The following is a 17,322-nucleotide window of genomic DNA, read 5'->3' on the forward strand; positions in this document are numbered from 1 at the left end:
CTCAGATGCAGTTATTGGAGCATTGGGGCACTTAGTCCTTTAATCCAAAACAAAGAGCAAGAGCAGGAACAGAAACATCAGAAATCCATCTCAATGTCTTGGCAATGGGCTAAGTCTGTGACAGGACGGTTTAGAATTTGTATCAAGATTGTGCAAAGAGAAGTCATAGGTTCATATGAACGTGGGTGGAGGAACAGACTATTTGTCCCCATGCTCTGTCATTTAGCTGGATCATTGCTGACGTTCTACTTCATTGCCACTTTCTTGTAGTATCTCCACATCACGTGATGTGTTTCCTATCTAGAGAGTTATCAATCTTTGTCTTGGTGATATGAGCCTCAACACTCAAAATAGTCTTTTGGAGGGGAACCAAAGTCCAACATTAATGTGCTAGTACAATGGGGGGACTGGAAATATGTTATATATTAAAAAAAAGTCAAAGAACTGAATATGCTGGAAATCAGAAACAGACAGAAATTGCTCAGCAGGTCTGGCAGCATCTATGAAGAGAAAGCCGAGTTGACATTTCAAGTCCAGTGACTCACCAGTTCTAATGAAGATGTTCTGATGTTGCAGTGTGATTTAGACAGGTTGAGTGAATGGAAAATGCAGTGTAATGTGGATAAATGTGAGCTGGTGGTAGCGGCATCGATAGTGTTTGGCTCCTGAATACAGGTTTCGGTCACCCATGGCTCATGCTGTGGGGTCTGCTGCATCCACACAGCTTCATCATTGCCTTTCTCACTCGCTAACTCTTTATTTGTTTTGGTTGCCGTGGGGCCTCCTCCTGTGGGAGGCTGGGGCCCCATGTATCCTCACTGCATCTCAGGTGGTAGCATCGCAAGATGAGCCAGGACCCATTGGTTAATGTCTAGCATTGGAGAGTTGTGGGACAGTGTGACCATCTCCAACTCGGAGGCAGCTGACATGGGACCAATAGTACAGTTGACATCAGAGAAAGAGCACATTGCCAGGATGATGTCAGACAGCAGAGACTGGAGCAGAGAGGGTACAGTCTATAGAAAGGGAATGGTGAACTTTTGAAGCTGTTTCAGATTCATTAATATCAATTTAATATTAATTTATTCAGTATTTTACCATTTATACAAGTTATTCTATAATCCAAGATGGTGCCGGAACACGGCAACATCATCCGCTTTTCACTGTACTTAGGGATAAGTGACAATATACGAAATAAATAAATAAACTCAGTAGCAAAAATTGGGAAGGCAGAGTATGACTTAAATGGCTGTAAATTGAGAGAGGAGATCTCACAGAAACATAGAATTTAACAGGACCCGGCAAGTTAGATGCAGGAAGGATGTTTCTGATGGTGGAGGAGTCCACAACCAGGATTAGTTTAATGATAAGAGATAAACATTTTAGGACTGAAATGAGGAGAAATTTCTTCACCTAGAGAGTTGTAAGCCTTTGGAATTCATTACCACTGACACCAGTTGACAATGTTTTGACCTCAAGGATTGGTTTTGGGTCCACGTGTTGTTTGTCATTTATATCAATGATTTGGATGCGAATGCAGGAGGAATGGTTAGTAATTTTGCAGATGACACCAGAATTGGTGGTGTGGTTGTCAGTGAAAGTTGCCTAAGAGTACAAAGAGATCTTGATCAGACGGACCAATGTGCTGAGAAGTGGCAGATAGAGTTTAATTAAGATAAATTCGAGGTGTTGCATTTTGGCAAGGTAAACCAGAATAAGACTTTCACAGAGATAGTAGGAACTGCAGATGCTGGAGAATCTGAGTTAACACGGTGTAGAGCTGGATGAACACAGCAGGCCAAGCAGCATCAGAGGAGCAGGAAGGCTGACGTTTCGGGCCTAGACCCTTCTTCAGAAATGAGGGAGGGGAAGGGGGATCTGAAATAAATAGGGAAATAAAATAAATAAATAAATAAATAGACTTCACAAGCTTCAAACTCTCACCTCCCCCAACCGCATCCCAAAACCAGCCCAGCTCGTCCCCGCTTCCTTAACCTGTCCTTTCTCCCACCTATCCCCTCCTCCCACCTCAAGCCCCACCCCTATCTTCTACCTACTAACCGCATCCCGCCCCCTTGACCTGTCCGTCCTCCCTGGATTGACCTATCTCCTCCCTACGTCCCCACATACACTCACCTTTACTGGCTTCATCCCTGCCTCTTTGACTGGTCTGTCTCCTCTCCACCTATCTTCTCCTCTATCCATCTTCTATCCGCCTCCCCCTCTCTCCCTACCTTCATTGGTCAGAGCATTGAGTACAGGAGTTGGGACACCGTGTTACAGCTGTACAAGTCATTGGTGAAGTCACTTTTGTTATATTGTGTATAATTCTGGTCTCACTGATATAGGAAGGATGTTGTTAAACTAGAAAGGGTGTAGAAAATTTACAAGGATGTTGCCAGAACTAGAAGGTTTGAGTTCTGAGGAGATGTTGGATAGGCTGGGACTTTAGTCCCTGGAGCATCAGAGGCTGAGGGGTGACCTGATAGTGGTTTATAAAATCACGGATAAGTGAGTAGCTAAGGTCTTTTTCCAAGGTAGGGGAGTCAAAGCTAGAGGGTATATGTTTAAGGTGAGAGAGGAATGATTTAAAAGGAACCTGAGGGGCAACGTTTTTTGGTGTGCGCATGGAATGAGCTTCCAAAGAATGTGGTAGAGCCAGGTACAATTAAAAGATATAAATAGGAAAAGTTTATATGGATATGCACCAAATGGGAGGCAAATGAGACTAGTTTAGTTTGGGAAACCAATTCAGCATGGGTATGTGCTTCTGTGCCGCATGACTCAAAGGAGGTAGATATAGTTCTTGTGGCTGAAGGGATCAAGGGATATGGGGGGAGGGCAGGATTAGGGAACTGATCTCAATGATTAGCCATGGTCATATTGAATGGTGGAACAGGCTTGAAGAGGTCAAATGGCCTCCTCCTGCTCTTATCTAATGTTTTTAAATCTTTATCTTCCCAAATGTTCCACCATCCTCATGGATGTAGAGTAATTATGTCAGATCTAGTAGTCTGCTGGCCCCCATTGAAAACAGGGTGCTGCTGACTCTTGATAATGACCGTCTCCTGCATTACCCCCTTCCCTTCAGCTCTACTGCCTATCCCCCCCTTATATATATTGAGTTGCGCCAACTCAGCAATATTAAACCCTCTGCATCCTAGCACTCTGCCTTCAATTCCCACAATTAAGTTCCCCAGTTTTCCGGCTGAAGAATTGATCACTGATGACTCCCTACTAATGACACATTGTGGAGAGTCCCCCAGGGCTGATCGGGTCCAACCCTTGAGGCACATAGCCAGACAGCCACAAACAACAAGTGACCAGACCCCTGATCGATATCTGCACAACTCCTTTACACTGTCTTCCTGCAACTCCCCAGACTGTTGCACTGGACCCACAGGGATGACGATAGGGTTATTCCTAATCCTAACTCCTCAGGCTGACTGACCCTGAGTAGCCAACTGATTGTACTCAAGCCCTGGAAATATCAGTGGCTCCCCTTGACTTACAGTTCTGTGACTCACTGTTGGAAGAGTGTCTCCCTGGAGTTGACTGAGGACTACTCCCCTTAGACATAAAAAAAAAGGTCATTTGGCTGGTGAACATGCGGTGAGTTCAGAACACTTACAGCATGCACAGAGTCCGGGCATAACACTGATGTAGCACAGTGCTGGTCAACAACAAAGGGATTGATTAAGAGGGGGAAATTAGAGTATTAGAGTAAGTTTGCAGAGAACATACAAATTGATTGTAAAAGCGTCTATACATATTTGAAGAGAAAAACATGAGTGAAGACAAATTTAGATCCCGTGCAGTCAGAAACAGGAAACGTTATAATGGGGATCAAAGAGATGGCAGATCAATTAAGTACATTCTTTTGTGCTCTCTAATCTACATTTTATGCTGTGAAAGTGAGTTTTGTAACAGGTTGGAAAGTTTTCACAAAGTTCTGTAGAATTTTTTCTCATTGTATTGTTATTATTGGTCTTGGTTTAATCATTATTTGAACATCAAAGTGCCAAGGATGTCTGAATTGGTTGCAGATAATTCTGACTTTAGACAATCATGGAAAGTGTGCAATATATTTGACCTCCTGTTAGATACCTGACCCAACTTTCAGAATTGCATTGAATGCCCTTAAAAGTAGATTGGAAGGATTATTGAATTGCCCTGAGGTGTGGGGAATTATTTACATGGCAGTGTTAATGCCTGCTGAGACAAGGTTGAGGTTAACTGTCTGCTACTGCCTTGCCATTTTGTCCTGTCCCAGTCAGGATGAACTCTGAACCCACCCATAATGGGTAGGGAGCATTTTTCTTCAAAAAAACAATTGTTCTGACCTTTACAATCTTGCATAGGATAGATCGATAGCCAGAAAACGTGCATTCCTAATGTGGCATTTGAACGGGTGTTCGTCAATGATCCTAAAAATGACCCCTGGGCCTGCAGACCCATGTCAACCTTGCATTAAAATTTCTATAAGGCTAAAATCCCTTCCTGACATCCTCATATCTCTGCACTCTGGACTATCCTCGACAATCCTCCCAATCTCAGTGTTTCTCCAATTCGGGCCTTTTGCCGATATTGGAATTTTAGCATTCTACTATTCATGGCTGTCTTCAGGCAGGAAACTTCTTCCTCAAATCTATCCACCTCTCTCTCCTCCTTTAAGATGTTTGAGATGTTTGGTAAAATGTATGTCTTTGGTCATCTGTCTTAATATCAGCATGTCAAACTCTGTTTTATAATGGTCCTGTGAATTAGCTTGGACTGTTTGGCTATATATTAAAGATGCTATATAAATGTTGAACAACTGCAATATGTTCAGTGTGTGAACTTGCACTTTCATTCTGCAGTACAATTAAGTGAATAGGTTTTTATTCATTTGTAGGGTGTGGGAATTGCTGGCTAGTCAGCATTTATTGCACCAGTTTCCTTTTACACACTGCTCAGTCCAATATAAGCATTCCATCAAATAACATTTACATACCAACCTGACTTTTGGTGTTCATCCTGCAGCCTTGATTTCATTATTTGCAAATTTTCAATCCCAGTCATCGTTCTGTCAACTGTGTACCCCTGTAAGAACTTCACGATTATTTCTGCAAATACCCTGGCAACTTGAAATACATGGATTTCTGTTACTACACGAATTCCAGACAGCCAACATGATAATTATTAGATTTAATTGTCTTTGCCTTTCAATATAATTAAACTAAGTCACCTTGGGATGCTGCCAACAAACCAATTCTTTAATCATTAAGAAATCTTTGAGGTAAATATTAATTTTCTAAAATTTGCACTACTTTCAACATTTGAATTTTGTCTTATTCATTCATGGGATGAGGGCGTCACTGACCAGGCAGCATTTATTGTCCATCCCTAATTGCCCAGAGGGCAGTTTAGAGTCAACCACATTTCTGTGGGCCTGGAGTCACATGTGGGCCAGACCAGGTAAGGATGGCAGATTTCCTTCCCTAAAGGATATTAGTGAACCAGATGGGTTTTTCCGACAATCGACAATGGGTTCGTGATCATCATTCGATTCTAAATTCCAGATATTTTACTCAATTCAAATTCTACCATCTGCCATGTCGGGATTTGAACCCAGGTCCCCAGAAAGTTATCTGGGTCTCTGGATGAACAATCCAGTGATAATAGCAGTAGACCACTGCCTCCCCTAAACATAGTCTATAAGAATGAAAAAGGTTCAATGTTTACATATCAGTGAACAGAAACCATTCTTTGGATGATTATTCCATTTGATATTGTTAGTTGGGCCACTTCCAGAGGAATATGAGGCTTGGATAAACTTGGAAGTTCTTTTCCCCAATCTAGCTTTCAACTAAGATTTTTCCCTGTCCTTGAGCACTGTAACTGGAATTATTATCATTGGCTTCCATGCTAGCTCCTATCAACTTCCTGCCTAACAGCAGTGTGGGTGCATCTACAGCATGGGAAGACAATGGCCCAGTGGTATTATGGCTGGACTGTTAATCCAGAGACCCAGATAATGTTTTGCGGACCCGGGTTTGAATCCTGCCATGGCAGATGGTGGAATTTGAATTCAATAAAAATATCTGGAATTAAGAATCTAATGATGACCATGAATCCATTGCTGATTGCCGGAAAAGAACCCACCTGGCTCACTAATGTATTATAGGGAAGGAAACTGCCATCCTTACCTGGTCTGGCTACACGTGACTCCAGACCCGCAGCAATGTGGTTGACTCTTAACTGCCCTCTGGGCAATTAGGGATGGGCAATAAATGCTGCCTCACCAGTGACACCCTCATCCTGTTAATGAAGAAAAATAAGTGGACTGCAGTGGTTCAAGAAGTCAGCTTACCACCACCTTCTCTAGGACAACTAAAGATATACAATAAATGCTGGCTCAACTAGCAACACCCACATCCCAGGAATGGATAAAAAAATTAGATATACACTTCTACTTGGGTCCCTTCATCATTCAGCTACTGCTGCCAATTTCCCAACTTTTGAGCTTCGAAACCCAAAATTCCATGAAAATTATATATGTACCTACATATATGTACAATCTTTCAATATTGGCTTCTAGTTCTTGGAAATGAGTGATTCTATTGTTCCAATAGGTTTCCACGATTGGAATTTTCCTTCTGTCACATGTTGGTTTGTCATAGAACATTTGCCTGAGGTTGATTGCTAATATCAGCTAACCATGTTGAACATGACGAGCAGGATAGTAGAAGATGCTCAATGGGCTAAAAGAAGGGAAATTATTGATCGAGGCACTCACAGAGGTCTCCTGCTTATCCTTGAATAGTACCGCAGGGTCTCTTATGTTCAACTAAGAAGGTAGTTAGGACTTCAGCTTAACACCAGATAGGCAGCCTTGCGGCTCAGTGGTTAACATCGCTACCTGACAGCACCAGGGACCTGGTTTTGATTCCACCCTTGGGCAGCTGTCTGTGTGGAGTTTGCATATTCTCCCCATGTCTGAATTGGTTTCCTCCCACAGTCCAAAGATGGGCAGGCTAGGTGGATTAGCCACGGGAAATGTGGAGGGCTGGGTCTGGGGTGGGATGCCCTTTGAAGGGTTTGTGTGGACTTGAGGGGCTGAATAGCCTGCTTCCACACTGTAAGGATTCTAGATAGAATCTCAAACAGTATAGTATTCTCGGAGCCTGCACTGAAGTGTCAACCTGCAACATTGGCTTATGTTTCTGCAGCTGTTTTCGAAATCACAAACTTCTGACTTAAGTGGGAGAGTCACATACATGACAGATTGCAAGTTCCCATTCCTTGTACAGAAGCTGTTTTATTTTTGTCAAAGTGGGATAGATTGTGTTAAATCAATTGTATTAAATGATATAAACTGTGAGGGACTGTGCCATCAGAGCATCCTGGCAATGGCAGAGTATGTTAGACAAATTAGGGGTAGGATATTGGCATTTAATAAAAACAACTGCTAAGTTCTATAGAAAGCAAGGAGGAATAAATGACAAATATACTTCACAAAATTTTAGGAACATAGGGATAGGAGAAGGCTATTTAGTCCCTAAAATTTGTTCTCCCATTCAATGGCTGATTTGTGATCCAATTCCATATACTAGGCTTTGCCTACATCCCTTAAGAACATTGGTGAACATAAGTTATCAATATCAGCTTTCAATTTAACAAGTGGTTTGGCAACAATGGTCATTTACATAGAGTTCCCAACCTCTAGCTTTGAGTGTGGGAATCTCTCTTGACTTCACTGCGTAAGTCTGGCTCTAGTTACCACACTATGCTGCCTAATTCTAGTCTTCTGTGTGCCCCTATCTCCTACTTGGAGGGGAAGCCAAAAGGAATACATCTAAACAGTGCAAACTGAAAATAAATATAGATGAGTAGAATGGTATTGATGTAGCCAAAATAGTAAAATGTAAACTCGAGGAAGATACAGTTGCAGTACCACAAATCCAGCTACTCTGCGCTATCCAAAAACTGGACACTTCTTGCATCAATTTTAATTTGAGTAAAATAAAAAAAACTGACTTAGACAATTTGATTAGGTGCTGCTCTGGCATAGAACAGAATCCCTACAGTGTGGAAGCAGACCATTTGGCCCATTAAATCCACAATGACCCTCTGAAGAGCATCCCACCCAGACCCACCCCTGTAACCCTGCATTTCCCATGGCTAATCCACCTAACCTGCACATCTTTGGACTGGTGTGACTTCAGGCTATTTATTGGATTCCCCACTTCATGTACTGCCCGACCTGTGCTCCAGACAACCCTTCACCCAATCTGACCTGGTTTAGCCTGAAGCATCCAAAGCCTAAACTGATTTCCAGACAGATCTGATATCCGGTATGGACCTGGTCATGAAGGTGCCAGTTTTGAGGCACTGTATCTGTATCTTGTGAAATCCTATACAGCTCTGTTTAGGTCACATCCTGAATCATACCAATTTTAGTGATTAAGTAGCCAGGGGTCACCCAAATGCTGGTAGCAGTACAGAGAAGAGATATTGAGGTCTTAAGTTCCATTAAATCAGAAATGAGTTAAGACAAAAGATTGATAAAAACATGGCTTTCTCCGTCCGATTTTTGTTTCAGTTCGGAAGGAAGACATCAAAAGAAGAAACGTCATAGAATATACAATTAATTGGTTCACTGTTTAAAATTTTTATGTATTGTTGAATAAAGGGAAACATTTTCATTATGTTCCCTTCCTCAGCAATACAATTATGTTTATTCATATGATCATTATTGATTAGTGCTGAGAAACACAAGTGGGTGATTTGGCCCTCAAGCTTGTTCTGCTAATCAATTGGATGTGGACCTCAACTCATTTGTTTGCTTTTTCCCTTTTATTTTGTTAATCTGACCTACAAAGAAATCTATTGATCTCAGTCTTGAAACTTGCAATTGCTGCAGCCTTCACACAGCTTTGGGAGGGCAAGTTCCAGATTTATACTTCTGATTGCATGAAAAAAATGTTTTCTGGTTATACCACTAAATGGCTGAGTTCTGTTTCTAAAATTAGGTTATCACAGGTCACGGTCACGCTGGTTTCAATATGTTTGATATTGTATTTTGTATTTTTCTCAGGTTGAAAAGCTGGTGTCCAAGTTCAGTGGGGAATAGGGAAAGCAAATGGAATAAAAACAGAAGTTGCTGGAAAAGCTCAGCAGGTCTGGCAGCATCTGTGAAGAAAAAAATCAGAGTTAACGTTTCGGGTCCAGTGACCCTTCCTCAGAACTGGAATGTTCTAAAGGCAAATGGAATGCTGGCCTTTACATTAAAGGGAATGGACAATAAAAGTAGGGAGGTGTTGCTAAAACTACACATTGGCACTAGTCAAACCACTTCTGGAATATTGTGAACCATTATGGGCCCCTTATCTAAGGAAAAGTATGCTGCCATTGGACACAGTCCAGAGAAGATTCACTAGGCTGTTCTTGGTTTGGAGGTGAAATAACTTCACAGAGGCCAGCATCCCATCACCAAGTTTGTATCTGTTAGCCACGACAATCTGAATGGACCACGTTAATAATTCCAGTCAGGGAATTTATATTCTCCGTGGTCCATTCAGCTGATCTTGTTACAATTGCTATGGAGGGATTTTTTTTATGATGAGAGTTTGAGTAGGTTGGACTTGTATTCATTGGAATTTAGAAGAATATGATGCAACCTGATGGAAACATTTAAAATTCTTAGAGGATTAGACAGGATAGAAGCAGAAAAGTTGTACTTCCTGGTGAGAAAATCTAGGATCAGAGGGTGTAATATCAGAATAAAGGGTCACCCTTTTCAGACAGACAGAAGGAGGAATTTCTTGTGTGATGTTAATGAATCTGTAGAATTCTTTACTGTACAGGGCTGACGAGTTTGGATCATTAACTATGTTCAAAAGTATGATAGTCAGGGTTAAAACAGTAAGGGAATCAAAGATTATCAGGAAAAGTCATGAAAATGGAATTGAAGATTATCACATCAGCCTTGGTGTCTTGGAATAGTAGACCAGACTTGATGGGCTGAATGGTCTGCTATTTCTCCTGCTTCTTATGGTCATAATAGGTAATAAAAGTTCACTCTCTTTTGCTGAAGAAAACTTTGGAATTGGCTCTCCTTCATCTTTGATTTAAGTTTAATTAAAATGTAATAGTTACGTCCTTAAAATAGAAGGGAGCCTGTCACACAATGAGCATGTCAATGTACCTTTTAGAGATTTGCTCATGACACACTATTAAAGCATACTTCTCTGTTGTAAACTGATAGCTTAATGCAAGCATAGACACTCAGGTCTGTGAATGTAATCCTTACATGTAATAGTCAGCTGGTGTAAAAAATTGAATTATTCAATACTGAAATATCCATAGCCAAGTCCAAAGATGTGCAGGCTAGATGGATTGGCCACGCTAAATTGCCCATAGTGTTCAGGGATGTGTAGATTAGGTGCGTTATAGGAGATGGTTCTGGGTGGGATGCTCTGAGGGTCGGTGTAGACTTGTTTGGCCAAAGGGCCTGTTTCCACACTGTAGGGATTCTATCTATAAAATAGAAATTGCTGGAAAAGCTCAGCATGTCTGGAAGCATCTGTGGAGAGAAATCAGTTAACATTTTGGGTGGAGTGACCCTTTCTCAGAAATATCCATGACCTGTTACCTAATTTGCAGGGATAATATAAGCATTGCCACATCAGGTAATATAACCTAATGGCTAAATCACATCACAGCTGATTACTTATCTTCAACTGCTTATTACATAGTGCAAATATGCTTGCTTAATATTAGCCAACAATTTGAATTAACTGATTCAGACTATATACAAACTTATACATAAAAAGTAACAAAGTATCATATTTAAACAAACCTTGCAACGCATTCAATGACTCTCCTTTTTAGAGGGTTCTGCTCAAGTGCTTGAGCGTACCCAATTTATTTCCCTCAATTGGCACCCTATTCACTACTTCAAATGAGCGCTCTCTTTACCGTTTGATTGTTTCCACTCTCCACCTTAAACACTCACTTGATCCACCACCAAGGCTGCGGTATATTCCAACTTCCCCTGGTGTGTTGCCAGTTTGGAGGTTCACATGTTCAGTAATCACAATGTTGTGCCCTAGAAGTGCCAAAAGATGGGAATAAATTTTGATATTGCTTCCTTTTGAAAACAAAAGCCCAACCCTAACCTAAAAGAATAAAATAAGGGAAAGGCTGAACAAACTGGGGCTATTTTGCCTGGAGAGTCAGAGGTTGAGGGGTGACCTTATGGAGGTTTATAAAATCATGAGGTGCATGGATAGGGTAAATAGCTAAGGTGTTTTCCCCAGGGTAGTGGAGTCCAAAACTAGAGGGGCATAGGTTTAAGACGAGAGGACAAAGATTTAAAAGGGACCCAAGGGACAACTTTTTTCACACAGAGGGTGGTGCGTGTATGGAATGAGCTGCCAGAGGAAGTGGTGAAGGCTGGTACAATTACAACATTTAAAAGGCATCTGGATGGGTATATGTATGGGAAGGGTTTAGAGGGGTACGGGCCAAATACTGGCAAATGGGACTAGATTTATTTAGGATATCTGGTCAGCATGTACGAGTTGGACTGAAGGGTCTGTTTCCATGCTGTACAGCTCTATGACTATGACTCAAAATACTAATTCCCTAATCTCACACTTGCAGACCACACGAAATTGAACAATCAGGAACATGCTGCTGGAGCCATGTCTCCAACCTGCACTCCCTTTGAATATGGCTTCCCTGTTGGGACTGAAGCTTTGTTAAATTAGTCTGTAAATGATTTATTACATTTGCTGTTATCCACCCCTGCTGACAGTCCGTAAATCCAGAATGCAATTAACTTACAGCAGAGCTGAGGTTTTCTGCTTTTCTTTATATCTGTATTTCAGCCTTCATAAAAATTAAAATTAAAAATTGAATTAAAATACACACAGTCGTAATAGCTGAGATTCTTTCCAAGATAATATCAGAACGGCAGGCAGGATTCTGAGCTAGTAATTTATTTCGGGCAACCTGACTGATGCAGGGACTATTGCAGATAACGAATTGAGATCTCATTAAGGAGAAGTGAATCATTATAAATTGTAATGTTGCTACAAAAGTTCAGCTTTCACTGTTTGAAACAATAGCTAATCTTGTCAAAACAATCAAATTCCCTACACTTCACGCAGGCTGAAACCATTTGTAATGAATGTACACTGAGTAACTAATTACATCAGATGTTATTAATTGAGAAAATGCAACTCATGTCTGATTGCTCCATTCTTATTAATATTAAAGGTGCATCATTTAAAATATGCAGTGGGACATATCTTGGCACAAAAAATAGTTGAGACACTTGCATTTATTTACATGAAAGAGGAGTTTTGACTTGCTATTCTATTCACTGCTCTTTGCTAATAATAATGTTTCTTCATTTGCAGTAAAGACACGTGGGACCCAAAGCAGAAGCTACCATTCTTGCCTGTTCTTTCATCCAATTAGCTTAGTGCTAATCTGTAGCTTAACTCCATTTACCTACCCTAGTCCCCTATTCCTTCACATCCTTACTTAGCAAGCATCTGTCAAATGTAGAATTCACACTTTAAATGAGTGAGCATTTTGGGCTAGAGATTTCCAATTTGCATGGAATTGTCCACTTAGTGGACTGCTTTTACTTTTTGGTGTTTACTTCTCAAAGAAGATATTGAAATACAAAATGCAGCAATTGTTGCTGTCCACAATCTATCCCATTGTTTTCAGTGTTATTTGTTAGTTAAGTCAACAAAGTTTACAGCACACTGTGAGGCAATTCAGAATTTCTGCCCTCCCGCTCCTTGCTAGGACTGTACTAATTCCATAAGTTTCTCTTTCTTCCCCTGAGGGTGTCTATTTTTTTACTGTTCTATAATGGGAACAATATCTGGTTATGTTAAATTCTGATATCCTTCCATGAAACAAACAAATCCATTTCTACTGAGGTGTCTCCAGGTGACACACCCATGCTAACAACTGAACAAGCCAGTTGTGATCGTGCTACTGATTTGGGAATCATGAGACCTATAGATCAAATGAAATGTGAGTTCAAATCCCACCATGGTCATTGGGGAAGTCAATGCATGTGGAATTTTTAAAAAAAATCTAGCTTCAGCAATGATGATCATGAAATTACAATGTTTGGCTGATTCACTCATGATATTATTTCACTCAAATGGTGAGCCTGTAGAATTCTCTGCCACAGAAAGTGATTGAGGCCAAAATATTGAACATTTTCTAGGAATTAGATATAATTCTTAGGGGTAAAGAGATCAAAGTGTAATGTGGAGAAAAGGGGAGCAGGGTGATGAGTTACAGAGTCATAGAGTCATACAGCATGGAAACATGCTCTTAGGTCCAAATGGTCTATGTTGAACATAATTCCAAACTAACTAGTCCCATCTGCCTGCTCCTGGCCCATATCCCTCCAAACCTTTCCTATTCATGTACATATCCAACTGTCTTTTAAACATTGTCATAGTACCCACATTCACTACATCCTCAGGAAGTTCATTCCAAACGTGAACCACCCTCTGTGTAAAAAGTTTGCCCCTCATGTCCTTTTTAAACCTTTCTCCTATCACCTTAAAAATGTGCCCCCTAGTCTTGAAATACCCGTCCCTAGGTGTAGTGATTGGAACCAAGTGAACTTCATTAACTATGAGGTCCTTGATTGGGGTTCAATTCCAGCCTCAGGTGACTGTCAGTGTGAAGTTTGCACATTCTCCACGTATCTGCATGGGTTTCCTCTGAGTGCTCTGGTTTCCTCCCACAGTCCAAAAATGTGCAGGTTAGGTGGATTGACCATGCTAAATTACCCATAATGTCTGGGGATGCGTAGGTTAGGTGGGTTAGCCATGGGAAATGTAGGGTTACAGGGTTAGGGTAGGGGAGTGAGTCTGGGTGGGATGCTGTTCAGAGAGTCAGTGTGGCCTTGTTGGGCTGAATGGTCTGTTTCCACACTACAGGGATTCTATGTATTATCCATAATTATATTCTCTAAGACCTCCTGAACTTCCTTTTCTGAGAAGTTAACTGTTTCTAAAACATCAAAATTTATTTCTCTACATTTTCTAGACTCAATTTCTTTCTCCACAGTAAAAGCTGACATGAAATATTCATTTAGTACCTCTCCCATCTCCTGGGTTCAATGCAAAGGTGACTTCCTTGATCTTTAAGTGTCCCTACTCTCTCTCTAGTTGCCCTCTTGCTCTTAATATATTTGTAGAATCTTTAAATTTATCTGCCAATGCTATCCCCTCTTTGATTTCCTGATTTCTTTTTTAAGAATGTCCCTACACTCTCTGTATTGATTAAGAAATGCAATTGAACCAAGTTGTCAATATCTAAAATAAGATTCTCTTTTATTCTTGACTAGAACCTGTGATATATAGTATTATGATTCTCTTTACTTAATCACTCACAAGCACCCTATGTTTACTATGCTGCATTTCCATTCATTCATTCATGAAACCATGTTTTTGTAGGACATTTTGCTCTTAGAAGATAAACTAATTTAAATATCTCTTCTTCGACTGCCAACCCATTACTGTTTCTTTGCAGCTTTCAATTCTTATTGGCCCCGTGCTACAAGCGGTGTTTAGACCTGTTAGAGTATTAAAGACCACCCCGAATAAGTGTTCATACTATAATCTACTCATAACTCACTTGAAACTATGGAAAGATTATAATATTAATTAGACCTTAGTAACCGTCTCTCAGGACCCAAATAGGCTGCAGGCCATCAAGCAGTTTCTTCCACCAGTATGTCCCGACAGTCTGAGACAACAAGGCATAGAGCTGGATGAACACAGCAGGCCAAGCAGCATCATAAGAGCAGGAAGGCTGACGTTTCGGGCCTAGACCCTTCTTCAGAAATGGGGGAGGGGAAGGGGGTTCTGAAATAAATAGGGAGAGAGGGAGAGGCGGATGGAAGATGGATAGAGGAGAAGATAGGTGGAGAGGAAACAGACAGGTCAAAGAGGCGGGGATGGAGCCAGTAAAGGTGAGTGCAGGTGGGGAGTTAGGGAGGGGATAGGTCAGTCCAGGGAGGATGGACAGGTCAAGGGGGCGGGATGAGGTTAGTAGGTAGGAGATGGGGGTGGGGCTTGAGGTGGGAGGAGGGGATAGGTGGGAGGACAGGTCAGGGAGGCGGGGACGAGCTGGGCTGGTTTTGGGATGTGGTAGATGGAGGGGAGATTTTGAAGCTTGTGAAAGCTGCTTTCACCGCTGCTGCCGCCGCCTACCCCGCTTCGCCCACCGCCGATGCTGTTCCGCCCATCACCGACGCTGACCCAACTCCGCCCATCGCCAACACAACTCCGCCCACCGCCTCCACAGCCAGCAGCTCCAGAGGACACAGTAACACCCAGCCCTGCTGAGTCTTCACCATCCCCACAGACCTCCCCCTTACCGAGGACAACGGTCAGTCCTCAGTAAAGGGCTCACCTTTGTCCCCCTCCACCCACACATCAACAAATACCGGTCACGTTTGGACATAGAGCAGTTCTTCCGCCGCCTCCGCCTCCGCCTCCGCACTTACTTCTTCAACCGCGAGCCTAACCCTCCCTCTACTGACCCCTTCTCCTGCCTCCAACACACCTCCTCCTCCTGGACACCACCCCAAGGCCGCCTACCCTCCCTTGACCTCTTCATTTCCAACTGCCATCGAGACATCAATCGCCTCAACCTCTCCACCTCTCTCACCCACTCCAACATCTCCCCTGCAGAACGTGCAGTCCTCCGCTCCCTCCGCTCCAATCCCAACCTCACCATAAAACCCGCGGACAAGGGAGGCGCAGTTGTAGTATGGCGCACTGACCTCTACATCGCTGAGGCCAGACGCCAACTCTCCGACACCTCCTCCTATCGCCCCCTTGATCATGACCCCACCCCTGAGCACCAAACCATCATCTCCCAAACCATCCACAACCTCATCACCTCAGGTGACCTCCCACCCACAGCCTCCATCCTCATCGTTCCCCAACCCCACCCCGCCCGCTTCTATCTCCTTCCCAAAATCCACAAACCTGAATGCCCTGGTCGACCCATTGTCTCCGCCTGCTCCTGCCCCACCGAACTTATCTCCACCTATCTGGATTCCATTTTCTCCCCCTTGGTCCAGGAACTCCCTACGTACGTCTGTGACACCACCCTCGCCCTCCACCTCCTCCAGAACTTCCAATTCCCCGGTCCCCAACACCTCATCTTTACCATGGACGTCCAGTCCCTATACACCTGCATTCCCCATACAGATGGCCTAAAGGCCCTCTGCTTCTTCCTGTCCCGCAGGCCCAACCAGTCCCCCTCCACTGACACCCTCATCCGCTTAGCCGAACTCGTCCTCACCCTCAACAACTTCTCTTTCAATTCCTCCCACTTCATACAGACAAAGTGGGTGGCCATGGATACCTGCATGGGCCCAAGCTATGCCTGCCTCTTTGTAGGTTACTTGGAACAATCCCTCTTCCGTATCTACACTGGCCCTAAACCCACCACTTCCTCCGTTACATTGATGACTGTATCGGCACCGCCTCGTGCTCCCACGAGGAGCTCGAACAGTTCATACACTTCACCAACACCTTCCACCCCAACCTTAAGTTCACCTGGACAATCTCTGATACGTCTGTCTCCTTCCTGGACCTCTCTGTCTCCATCTCTGGCAACCACCTAGAAACTGATATCCATTTCAAGCCCACCGACTCCCACAGCTACCTAGAATACACCTTCTCCCACCCACCTTCCTGCAAAAATGCCATCCCCTATTCCCAATTCCTTCGCCTCCGCCGCATCTGCTCCCAGGATGAGGCATTCCACTCCCGTACATCTCAGATGTCCTCGTCTTTCAAGGACCGCAACTTCACCCCCTCAGTGGTCGAGAATGCCCTCGATCATGTCTCCCGCATTTCCCACAACTCATCCCTCACACCCCCTCCCCGCAATAACAACCAAAAAAGAATCCCCCTCGTCCTCACGTACCACCCCACCAACCTCCGGATCCAACTCATCATCCTCCGACACTTCCACCATCTGCAATCCGACCCCACCACCAAAGACATTTTTCCCTCCCCACCCTTATCTGCTTTCCGGAGGGACAACTCTCTCCGGGAGTCCCTTGTCCGCTCCACATTTCCATCCAGCCCCACCACACCTGGCACTTTTCCCATCAACCGCAGGAAGTGCCACACCTGCCCCCACACCTCCCCTCTCACCCCCATCCCAGGCCCCAAGAAGACTTTCCACATCAAGCAGATGTTCACCTGCACATCTGCTAATGTGGTATACTGCATCCGCTGCTCCCGTTGTGGCCTCCTCTACATC

Source organism: Rhincodon typus, chromosome 7 (genome assembly GCF_021869965.1).
Source record: "Rhincodon typus isolate 14 chromosome 7, sRhiTyp1.1, whole genome shotgun sequence".
NCBI classification, from domain to species: Eukaryota; Metazoa; Chordata; class Chondrichthyes; order Orectolobiformes; family Rhincodontidae; genus Rhincodon; species Rhincodon typus.